The sequence below is a fragment of the Pempheris klunzingeri genome, chromosome 17, assembly GCF_042242105.1.
Source record: "Pempheris klunzingeri isolate RE-2024b chromosome 17, fPemKlu1.hap1, whole genome shotgun sequence".
NCBI classification, from domain to species: Eukaryota; Metazoa; Chordata; class Actinopteri; order Acropomatiformes; family Pempheridae; genus Pempheris; species Pempheris klunzingeri.
This window is the reverse complement of record NC_092028.1, coordinates 15921268-15934357: the sequence shown is the minus strand read 5'-3', so window position 1 is coordinate 15934357 and position 13090 is coordinate 15921268.

The following is a 13090-nucleotide window of genomic DNA, read 5'->3' as shown; positions in this document are numbered from 1 at the left end:
TAGACTAGGGCAGGCAGCTCTTTGGTCTGGCACACTGAACCCATAGCCTGAAGGACAGATTTGTAGTGGCAATGAGCAGCCTCAGATGTTGTCCTCTGTGTGAGCGTGGATCTATAAATAAGAGTGAGTGTCTTTTTGTGTGCTGTTGTGTCTATTTTATCTTGCTATAAAGGCAGGAATCCTGTCTGTCTGTGTTTCTGTGTCTGTTGACTGCACACTTGGTGGGTGTGTGGCTGGGGACCCAAGGAAGTGCAACACTGAGTGTGAATGTTAAAGATGTCTAAAAGAAAACATTTAGGATCTTCACCTCTCCAATATGGTGGCTTCTCTACCTCAGGTGTGTGTGTGTGTGTGTGTGTGAGACATATCTGGAGTCAGCTACCTGTAACTACCATACAGAAAACCTAGCGGAGCCATCAGCACAATGAAAGGAGCAGCTAATGTGCCACCTCCTTCAACCAGTGAATCAAACTGATCAACTTCCAGCGTAGCTAAATATAGAAAATACACGCTAGCCGTAATGGTAATTTTTGCCATGTTAAACTCCATTGACTAAAAACTTAAGCGATCTAAATGTTACTGCTAGCCGCAGCGCTAATTAGTGTCCTGTAAAATCACACTAACTAAAAGTGTTAGCGACTTAAAAACTGGATCTGTAATGGGGTTAAGAAATAGCAGGCATCTTCTGCCATGTTGGATGTTGCATTAAAGAGGCTGTTCATCATTATTATCTTTTTGATGCTCTCTGCACTGATGCTAATGAATTCCACTGTTAGTGATGGGACTTACAGCTTAATAAACCTCTGGCTGAGACAAACCAGCCCTCCTTCCGAGTCAGCTGTTTGTCGCAGTTTGTCTTTGCAGTGTAGCTAAAACCTAAAAACACGATGATTTCAGTGAACTTCTGAGTATCATTTATCTATGATTTCTAAGAGGATTGACGGACAGCTAATCCAGATGGAGTATCAGTAAAGGTATTGATAAAATCCTAGTGATATCCTATTTCCCTTTCAAAAATTGCTTTAATGCTTCATTGCACAACCTGTAAACCAGTGAAAAAAATTCAGTAAATGTTTTTTTTTTTTTTTCCGCCATTGGCACCCATATGATGGACTTCACACTAAGTGGGTGCATTGTTGAGGACCCAAGGAGGTGCAGCGCCGAGCGTGAAGTCGACTGGATTTGCGGGTTTTGAGAATGCTGCAAGCAGGACTTCTGGGGCCAAGCAATCAGCTTGTTCCAAACGGCCATGAGCTCAGACCAATGAGCGCGGCCCCTTGACAATGTTGCAGGCTGCAATGCTGGGGGGCAAGCGGTCAGTCATTTCGAACAAGCACATGCTCCGAATGTAGACGCCCTGAATAGGCGCTGCACTAGAGCAAACTGATGGCTGGTAACAAATGTAGTTTTTGTTTTTGAGGAACAGAATGGTGTTATTTCATAGCTAATGCTTCCACTGGTGACTTCTTTTTACATATATAGTTCATATATGTGTGTATATATATATATATATATATATATATATATATATCTCCACACTGAAGAAGTCATGCATGTGGCCATCATATGTAGGTTGTCTGTGTGCGTATGTGTGTGTTACCTCACATTGGCACACATGCACACACAAATATGTACTTATTTAGTTTTAACTGCTCTCTGAGGTCTAGTTTTATGTGCTGGCAGCACACGCGTATTCACTTATAATCTCTAGAGAAAGTGCACTGTGATCTAAGAGAAAGAAAGAGGCCTGCAATAGTGCCATTAAAGAGAAGGTGTACAATACCTTTTCCCCCCCCCATAATGCTGAATTAGCTATTAGCAGTTTGTCTTTGCAGTGGGTGGACCTATGGACGCCCAACTAGCAGTCCACAACGTGATGATCTCAGGCACATGCTGTGCATCTTTTTTTTTCCTTCTGATTTCTAAGTGGAATTATGGACATTTATTCGCAATGGCCGTCAGAGATAAAAACACCCACATCAAGCGCAAGTCCCGCTGAATCTATAAATATGTGTAGCATGTATGTGTGTGCAGATTTGAGTTATGACTATGGGAAGGAGTAAGTTTGTCCTGCAGCTCCAACAGCAGAGTAACTTCCTGTTGTTTTTAGGACACCTGCATGCACCCGTCCCTTTCACCTTACACAGTATTTTTTGTCTCGTTTATCGCCGTCTGTTGCCCGTTCAACTCTTTCGCGCTTCACAGTTTGAAAATCAGACAAATTTGAAAGAAAAAACCTGCTGCACAGTGCTTTTAGGGGTTTTTAGTATGTATGAGTGTGTGTGTGTGCATGCATGTGACTGTGTGTCTACCTTTGTGCGTCCTTTCATCTCCCAGTTACACAGCATAGCATTCACACCTGTCTGTATTTGTGCCCCCTAGCAGCTTCCCAGAAGGTGTCCTTGATGGCCTGCTCTCTCCTCTCCTCTGCACTACACTCTGCACTGTTACCTGAGAGCCAGACTGGGGAATACTTTACTCCATCTGCAGAGGCAGACAGACCGACACTAAAAGGAGGCTAGCCACCCATACACCGATGGCAGATAACTGAAATGCGAGGAGGATAGTAAGGAGAGAGAGGAAAAGAAGACATTTGATTCGACAGGGCCAAAAAAAAAAGTAGGAGAGGGAAGGAAGAGGAGAAGAACTGGTGTGAGAGAGGTGAAAGAGGGAATATGGAGGAGAAAAAAGAGCAGATGTGGGGAGATTGGAAAGAAATGGAGGGCCGATGGGGGGGATAGGTGAGAGAAGCTAGAGTGATGGGAAGGGATAAAGGGAAACACGATATGAGAGAGGGAGAGGGTGAAGAAAAAAAAAAGACAGTGGGAGAGAGGGGGGGGGGTAAGAGGCGAGATGTGAAGGACAGCGCAGAGTGCAAGAGAGGCGACGAGAGGCAAACGTGAGGGCGAGATGCTGTGAGATCAAGGGGGCCGAGGGGGGGGAGAAAAAGACAGGGAGTGAGACGTAGAGAGAGAAGAGGAGAGGATGTGAGATCGAGGGCACAGAAGCAGGGAGAGGAAGAGTGGGAGGGAGAGATGGATTGAAGCTGTAAGATCAAGGCAGATGTGAGAGGAGAGGAGAGGAGAGGAGAGGAGGAGGGGGAGGGAGGGAGGGCACGGGTACAGCGGTGAGGCGAATGGAGAGACGCAGGGAGGAGAGGAAAAACGGAGATCGTTATCGCGGGGCCGTGCTGCCTATTGATTTGCGTTAGTGTCTCGAGCCGGTGAAATAACAGCGGCGCTGGGATGCAGACTCCCTCGTCATTAGCAAACACAGCTCTGAGTGTGCGGTGCGTGCATCCGTGTTGGTGTGTAACCATATGGCACGTTTGATGTCCACATGATTAAGACCAAGAGAAAACAAAAAGACAAAGCAGAGGGACAGATGACAAAGTTTTCGGGGAGAGAAAGACGGATAAAAACAGATTGGAGGAAGGGAAAAACAGATTGAGGGAGAGACCAGCAGACTGTGTCGGATTGAATCTCTCACTTCAGGTGACAGATCTATCGGTCACTTCTCACAGGTGGATGAAGAGAGACAAAGTTAACTCTCACTCTGTTTTCCGCATGCGGCGCAGTGTGATGCTGGCGCTGGAGGTGATGTGTGTGTGTGTGTGTGTGTGTGAGTGTGTGTGTGTGTGAGTGAGTGTGTCTCGCCAGGGACCAGGGAAGTGTGAATACGGCTGTGGAACTCTGCCAAGTGAGCGAGGGAGCTGGGGGAGAGACAGGAGGAAGGAGGAGGTGGAGAAGAAAAGAGAGAGAAAGAGAGAGAGAGAGAGAAATGAAGAGGAGGAGGAGGAGATGAAGAGGAGAGGGGGAAAACTCCATCCTTTGTTCTTCGTTGATGAAAGGAGGAATTGGATCCTCTACTCCCACTCTCGCTTTCTCTCTTGGTGATGAGCCTTGATGTGTTAGGGTGAGCGAGCGAGCAGGAGGGACACACACACACACACACACACACACACACACACACACACACACACACAGATTCATGCACACTGCTGCCTTATTCCACTCAACTAAGACCCAAATGACTCCTCGCTCACTAATTAAACTTTAATCTCCAATAGCGCGCAAATTACCTGCCACGCAACTGAGCGCTGAACTACAGGGATACAGGGAGTGAGGTAGGGGGAGGGAGGGAGGGAGAGAGAGATGGAGGGGAGGGATGGACAGATGAAGGAAAAGGAGAGTTGGAGTGAAGGTCACACTCCACCTGCAAGAGGAAAAAAATCTTTCTGTCTCTTCTATCTTCTCTGTGTCCTCTGTGTTTACATCTGTGCTGTCTATATATATGTGTGTGTGTGTGTGTGTGTGTATACGAGGCACTTTAGCTGCAAATGGAGCAGTCGACTGGGGCCTCACTCTGAGATCCTGTCAATGTCCCCCCTCTCTCTCTCTCTCTCTCTCTCACACACTCACACACACATATAACCGTTCAGGTCCCACACACACACATACACATATACAAAGTTGATGCTAGCCAAGTCCTCGCATCCTCCTCTGCCTGGCCTCGTTCCCGTCCCTCTCTTATAGACACAGCCTCTGCTAGGACGCATACACACACTCCGCCATTTTGTGCCACACAGCAGAGGGCATCACAGCAGTGTGTGTGTGTGTGTGTGTGTGTGTCACTTGGTTAATCACAAAGAACTAACGATAATTACCACCATTTTCCTACCTGCCCCTTTCCAAACCTGACTCCTGGGTTGTGTGTATGCATGCATTTGGGTCCGTGTGTGTGTGTGTGTGTGTGTGTGTGTGTTTTTGTCTGTGCATGACTGAACCACTGGCAAGCAAAACTACTGACATTAAATCCTAAAACACCCCCAACATGCCACATTTAGCAGCTACTGCAGTCCATATACTCTTATCAGCAGCATAGGGGAAGACCGTTAGACGACAGTTGAGGTCGTTGAGGACAATAAAACGAAAGTCCAGGAGAACACATTAAAATTCTACTCATAACTCGCAAATGAGTGGCAAGCCTCGCACTTTACATGCCTCCTGAAGTCTAATTTGCAGCTGAATGCATGATGGCATTTTGCCATCTAGCGCTTCTGCTAAATTTTCCATTTTGTCAGATAAAACCCTGAGAACGGCAAGATTTACTTCTGTTTTCTGATTTCCGGTGTTTTCGCAGAATTCCTTCTCAGAATATGTGCCTGAACTTGTTGCATCCAGTACAGTAAGAGAGGACAATAATGAATTATGTTTTTCTCCGCCATGAATGGCTCTTTTGTAACAATGTCTTTTATGCCAGTAAAAATGGAGAAAGGTGGCCTACCTTTTTGATTTTTTATAATACCTGAACATTGTAGCTGAGCATGACCTATCAGGATGTTGCACCTTAGTCTTTATATTTATGCCACAGAATAACATACAAATGCATTACCAAACAAAAAAAAATAGATCCAGAACTTTTCCTTTTTAATCCACACACAGGTGGTAGTAGTGAAGGACATCAACCGAATTAGCCATCGTAGAGGTCCCATTTTGTAGATTAACTGCTGCATCTGCTGCCTCAATATCCCAGGATGAAATTATTGAGTAAATACTGCAGTGCTAATGCAGGAACTGATCATACGCTGTGTGGTGAAAGCTTTTATCCTAACTACCTCGCGATACCAGTGAGTGCGCATATTTTTAGTCTGGCTGGTGCCAATGGGAATAAAAACCTCTGAACTATAAGCGCGTTAGTGCCACACTCTGTCATATGTGCAGCTAAGTCGCAGGCTGGAACAAAAGACGGAGATACTCCATCCGGTGCCGTCACTGTCAAGACTGTTGGCGCCACGGCAAAGTGTGTCTTCACAGTGCGCATTACCCACAGTTGGTGGTGAGGTTCGCGATGGGGAACATCAGGGGACAATCAAGGATATGCCCGTCATGCAAGGTTGGCAGTGTGTGTTTTAGTGCGTGTAGGTGTGACTGTCCTGTCTGTTGGTGTGTGTGCACTGCCCGCCATGCGTGACTAGACAGAGTCAGGTGTTCTGGGAGGGGCATTGGCACAACGATGCGCCCATATGCTTGTGACTGAGTGGCGGGCACAGAGAGGGCACAGCGAGCGGGGAGGGATCTGCACTACGCCTGTGGTGCATGACTTCATCCCTCCTGCAGACAGAAGGGGCACAGGGACTAAGAGAGGCTGACTGACTTTAGAGGGTGTGAAAGGATGCTGCTGGATGGAAAGAGGGGAGGTTAAAGAACGCGATAGATGCCCAACGAATGAGAAATACGGTACAGAGCAGGAAACAAACAGAAAAGAACGACAGAATGTAAAATAAACCACCAAATTTCAGCTCTTCCGCGCACTCTTTCCATGTGTCGACTCAATGAGGGCTATTCAAATGTAATTCCATGACTTCCTGTGGCCTACATGGACACATCCACAGCTTACACTCGGCTAATTTGGCCTGTCAGCTCTGCACTGCATCCTTTCCCAGAGGCTTTGTTTGACTTGGGGACAGCAGATATGTACTCTCATGATGTCACGTTGGCGCAACTGTGATCCATCAAATGCATGTGTTTAGTTAAGTAGCCTAAATCTTTAGCATTAGGCTCATAAGAAGCTAGGATGAGTGTGTGTTCGTGGTGCATGCGTCGGGGAGACTGCAGGGTTGACAGTGTGCCACAAGGCAGCTTGGTCAGCGACAGCTCTGTGTGCTGCTTCTGCTTTGCTCCCGTCTGAACACACACACACACTCTCACACACACACACACACACACACACACACACACACACACACACACACACACACACACACACACGCGCGCATCTACAGACTTAACACACATTAAGACACTCGCACCCTAACACGCACATTTCTAAATCTGTAGGAGACTGTATCTGGATTATGATGTGTGCTAGTAGCTTGCCACTGGCGTTGCAGACGTGACCACATGCATCTGCATTCACATACGTCCAAGTCACACACACACGTAAACACACAGCCAGTTAAGCGTGAACAGCAAATATTGCCATTACCTCCTCCTGAGTCCCTCAACAGAAGGCCCCCCACAAACAACTGCACAGCTGACGCACACACACACACACTCACAGGGAGTCCAGACAGGGGAGGGTGATGGCTGAAGCCTGTATCACCTCTGATGGCTGACTGTGGGCGTGTAATAGGAAAGGTGGCCGTTTGACATTGAGACATGGTGAATATGTTTACCGAGGAGCCAATTACGCTACCCTTCCATTTATCATTTAAAGTTGGCTAACTCATCTGCTCCAGCCAGCACCTAGCAACCAACCTACAGCCAATTAGTGCCAAGCCATCCTTGTTTCCTTGGCAACACACCACTGGCCCCCTAATGTATATCCATTGAGGGACCTATACACCTAAGGCAGAACTGCTCGTGCCCTCTAGTGCCCGTCAGTTCGACAGCACAGTGCAGCATCTTAACATCAAAAAAATCATCACAACATTAATTTTGAGACGTTCGTACTCTGATGATAAACAAACCGCTGAGAGGATTGGCTGCGGTTTCCAATGTGTGCAACAGGGTTGGATTTCGCGGAAAATGTGCTGGACCGCTTTTACGCCACAGAACTGAGAGCTGCTCCTCTTCCAGCAAAAGCAGAGCTGAAGCTTTCAGAGTTTCTCGCAATGGCAGATGGTGGAAGGAGAGAAAGGCCGATGATAAAATCCCTTCCAAGATGTTTATCCTTTTCAGTAAAACGAAAGGGAAAACAAATGCATATGGAAGGAGGGGGAGGAGGGATAAGTTGCCTCATCTTCTTTGTGACAGGAAGCAGTGGGGTTTGTGGAAAACATGGACATCATTTTTGAAAGCAGTACGTCTAACAGCACTGTTGGCACGAGACAGAGGCTACCAATCATATTTGTTTATGTTGAGGTTTTGACAGTGTACGACACGGAACCATAAATGCATCAATCATATGTTAAGGCTCAAAATGCCACATTACAGGTATCCTGGTGTGAGCAGAAACGTTTAGGTTGTACGTTCGACGACAACATGGGAGGGGCGAACCGCCTGCATCACTTCCTCTTTTCACCCTTTCTCTATCCTGCATTGCCCCTTCCTTTCATCCCATCCTCAACCCCCCCCACCTCCTCTCCCTCCCTCTCAGCCCATTTCTTCTCCCTCTCCACTGCCAGTCCGTACCTGTCTCATTTGCATAGGATGCCTTATTTGCATACATATGAGCTAAAGAGAAAGGGGATTTGTGTGCGGGAGAAAAAAAAAGAGGAGGAGAGGCGAGATATGCAGGCAGGCGGTGGCTGATGAAAAGAAATGAAAAAGAGCCCTTTCAGGAGCAAACTGCGAGCGCAACCTCTCTCCTTCTTTCTCTCACTCTTTTTCACCCTCTCTCTTTCAATTCTGTTTCTTGCCCTTTAGGTCACACCTTGGAGAGCTCCCGCGAAGGCCCCATTAACGTGAGATATCTGACAGTGAGCGTAAAGAAGGTAAAAAAGAACAGACAACCGGTAAAAGATCGGATGCAAAATGGGCCAAATAAGAGAAAGAGAAAGAAAGAAACAGAAAAACAGAGAGAGTGACAAAACTGATAGATAAATCGAGCAAAGGAACTTGTACACATCGCCCATTTAGCCCTGCAGCAGCCTGGCTCTGTGTTACCGCGGCGTTGTTGTTGCCGTGGTGGCGATGGATGGTTGCCGCGGTAGAGCAAAACTGATTGGCTGTGAAGTAAGGCCCCCCCCTGCTTTCTCTTTCCCTTTAGGAAGGACGGCACACAGCAGGCCCCTCCCCCTCACACACACACACACACACACACACACACACACACACACACACACACACACACTAATGTACAAACACTGAGGATACAAAAACACTACTACTCTGGTAGAAGAAGTGCACGGAGGTGACCACACACACACACACACACACACACACAGACATCAAACGCAGATAAACAAGGTTTTGATATGAGTCGCACGTGCCGCTCAGAAGAGTATAGACCAGTTCAAATGGGCAAACACACACGCAGACGCTCGGCAGCCTCTATCCCTCCTCCTCGTCTCCACATCAGGCCAGCCCAGATGCATCCCATACAATCTGTCCCTGATTGCACACAAATACTCCACCCCCACCTCAATCGTACACGCACCTACACACACACACACACACACAAACACATAAACAGGCATATTTATCCTGCTCGAGCTCGCTAATTGCATGTGTCTAATAACCTGGTGCAGATAGAAAACAGAGCAGTGCTCTCTCGTCTCTGTGGACAGAGTCCAGACGTGAGGCAACTGCAGAAGCCAGGGATATGAAAAGGCAGCAAGAGATTGGAGGAGAACAGACATAGATGTGTGTGTCTGTTTGTGTGTGTGTGCGTGTGTGTCAGTGTGTGTGTGTGTTCGTCCTCTAGTCTTTGTTTGATCTTTCCGCCCGGGCCCGAAATGCGGCAGCGCACCAAGAATAATAACTTTCCTACCTGTGCACCCACACACACTATCAGACTGGATTCATGGATTCATAAAGCACCCATCAACACACACACTTTCCCTCGCTGACTGCAGTCGTAATATGTATATGATTGTGTCTGCATGTGCGCGCGCACACACACACACACACACGTATGCAATCACTCATGCGTGAGCCATCTCCTGTGTATCATCAGGACCTGCTGGAGAGGACGGAGGGGGTGAAAAGCGAGAGAAAGTGATGAAAGGTGGCAGGGGGTAAGGAGTGGAGATGAAAGCATGAGGGGGGAGGAGGTGGAGTGAGGTGTGAGGGTAAAAGGGCAAAGGAGAGATATGGTGGGGGGGGGAGAAGGGGAAGGGAGAAACAAAGGGGAGAGGATGAGCTGAATTGGGTTGAGGAAAAGAGGAAAGGACAGATGTGCTGACTGCTGATTGGATGGAAAACAAGAGGAAAGAGAGCGAGCGTGTGTGTGTGTATGAGAGAGAGAGAGAGAGAGAGAGAGAGAGAGAGAGAGAGAGAGAGAGAAGCCTGTCACCTCCAGTCAGTGGCTATTAGCGGCAGCAGCAGCTCTGAGACACCATCCCTCATTCTGCTCTGGCAGCGCTGGCACAATTAGACACACACACATGCACACACCTTCATGCACACTCTCATCCATCCGTCTTTTTCCTTCATATGTGTGTGTGTGTGTGTGTGTGCGTGCATGTGTGTGTGTGTGTGGGGCTGAGACTAATTGAGTGTGTGTGTGCGTCAGGCCGAGTCTGAGCTCAATGTTTTTCTCTCCGTCTGCTCTGCGTGTGTGTGTGTGTGTTTGAGTGTGTAATAGAGAGACTTAGAGGAAGAGCGAATGTCCTTGTGTTTGATCTGCTTGTACGCGTACATCTGTGTGTGTGTGTGTGTCTGCGTGTGTGTGTCTGTCTGCGTGTGTGTGTGTCTCTGCCACTGAGGGCCGTGTGCCCAGGCCTGAGAGTGAGTGATAGAGTCCATGCCAACTTGAGCTGCATGCCACAGTCTCCACGCTTGCACCCGTGTCCTGCCACTGCCAGCGCCATCCTCCTCCTCCTCCTCCTCCTCCTCCCTCGTCTCCGTCTCTCCTCTCTCTGTATCAGTCTGTTGGCCTCCCCCTCCTCTTCCTCCCCCCCACCTCTCATCCCTTTTCAGTTTTTATCTCTCTGCTCACGCTCTTTCACCATCTTTCTTTTCCTCTGTTTTGGCTAAATTGCTCCGTCTTTAGCTCTGTCTCCCCAGCGTGCTGTTTGTATTTTTTTTTTTCTTCTTCGTTTTCCCTTCTCGTTTAATGCCTGTGACCACTCCGCCCAGCCCTCTCATCCTCACATCTTTTTAATAGTTGAAACTCTACCTGCCCTCCTCCTCTAATTTCTCACATCCTTGTTGTCTCCTGTGGTCCATTCGTCTTATTGAAACCACATTTCAACATGATCTGTCTTTTTCATTATTTTACCTACACACCCCTTTTTCCCTTCACCTCAGAATAAACCTTTTTCTCTCTGTTCACTTTCCTATCCTCCTTTCATCTCCTCCCCTCTCTCCCTCCCTCCTTCCCTCCTCCTCCCCCACATCTATTATTTATTTCCACAGGCCGCCACTAGTGGCAGCTGTTTTCCTGTCCATTCATAACCCCTCTCCACCGCTCCGTCTTCCCCTTTCTCTCTTTTTTTACCTCTCTGAGACGTCTCTATTCGGGGCTCTCCATCCCTCTCATCAGAGTCCTCATTATCCAACTCCCTTCCACCACTCTCCTCTTCTTCCTTCCTTCCTTCCCTTCCCTCTTCCCTCCCCTCCCCCTGTCTCCTCCATCACCTGCTTCTCAGCGGTGTTTCTCCTAATTTCCATACAGCCGAGCAGCCTGCAGGCCGCACCGTCTTGTATCTTCACCCACTGAGGGGAAAACACACACACATACACACACACACACACACACCAGGGTTTGAAATACACACCGTCAAACACAGGCATGCACGCACGTTCCTGGATCCAGAAACACGCAGGTCAAGGAAGATGAGCACATGAAGAATTTATGCAGTCGCTCTTTCATACACTGATACAAACACACCATCCAGGGTATAATGAGATTTTGCTCCTGCTGTATTCTCCTCTCCGTCTTCTACGCAATATATCCACAAATTTGCTAACAATCATTATTTATATATGCAATAAAAACCATTTTAGTTGCAAATTAGACACTGCTAAGTCTTTAAAACCATTTGCCGCTTTCATTTATCCACTCTTTCCAGTTTTGGCGCTGCATGAATTTCAGCTCGGTTCATACACACAGAGAGCTATTAATTGAGTGATTGAGGCCTGTTCCCTCCGAGCCTTGCCTGCACAGCTAGTGAGACAGAGCTGAGGGATCTGCTGCTCAAGTGCAGAGGCTGATAAAAATTAGAGCTCGCAAGATAGATGGGCTTTGGGCTGCTGACCGCTGCCTTTTCTAGGCCAGTTTGCCGGGGGAGAGCTCATTAAGCTTATCTGGAGGTGGAGGTGGCTGGTCTTGTTAGCATGTGTGTTTTCACTGTATGTTTGATCATGCGGATGTGTGTGTGTGTGTGAGTGTGTGTGTGTTTGTGGGCTTTATTTATGTTTGTGAAGGAGGAAGTGTTGCCTACAGAGCAAAACAATGCAATGCACAAGGAACGCAGCAAGAGAAAGAAAAGTCAGGAAGAGAAACCCTGCTTATTAGGCCACCACTGACTATGTGTGTGATTCATGGAGAGTGAGAGAGAGAGAGAGAGAGAGAGAGAGAGAGAGAGAGAGAGAGAGAGAAACACAAAGCGAAAGTGAGCGAGACAGAAGGAGAAAGAAGGAGATGGATTGAGCAGTGAACTAGGGCGGCCCAGGATCAGGCAGCTCGCAGGATGGCTGTCTGCTGTCCTAAGGGAAAGGGCTGGCTTGTTATTTTAAGGAGGGTGACTCTGGCGCTCACCTCGCATAGAAAAAATAGGGACACACACTCACACACACACACACACACGTGTGGAGGCATATACCTACACGAGTTGCGTCTGTGCAAATGAAGCTGACAGCACATGGCGTACCAGCTAACACAGTGCCTTAGAGGCCTATCTGTCTCAGGTAATGGGCGAGCTCAACCCCGCCGCGTGTGTGTTCACTTCAGTGGATCAACCTGGAGACGCTGGCGGTGTGCGGAGCCCCCGGGAACCTGAAGCTGGGCCTGAGTGCACGTGTCCCTCCTCTGCACATAGTGTGTGTAAATATGCATGACCTCATCTGATGCAAACAATGCAAAAGCAATCCCATGCGTGGACTTTCATAAACACGTCAGAGGCCTCTGCGCCTTTGTGGGGGCGTCTGCGTGTGATGATGTGTGTGCACTCTGTGTGTGTGTGTGTGTGTGTGTGAGAGGGAGTAGTGCCCGTGCAGCTTTGTGACTTAGCGTCTGTGACATTTGACATACTACAGTGCCTGCAGTGTCTGCTCTGTAGGACTGGGGCTGCTCTCTGCTAACATGGTAGCACGCCTCGGCTTGCACTCGTCGCATTGCATCTCGTCACATCATAAGTCATCTCATCACGTCGCATTTCCTCTCTCTCCTTCTCATATTCCCATTTCATCCCTTCCTCTCATTCTTCAACGTCTTGTTGTTTCCATCTCCTTTTTTTTTTTTTTGCTTCTCCAGCCAGGTA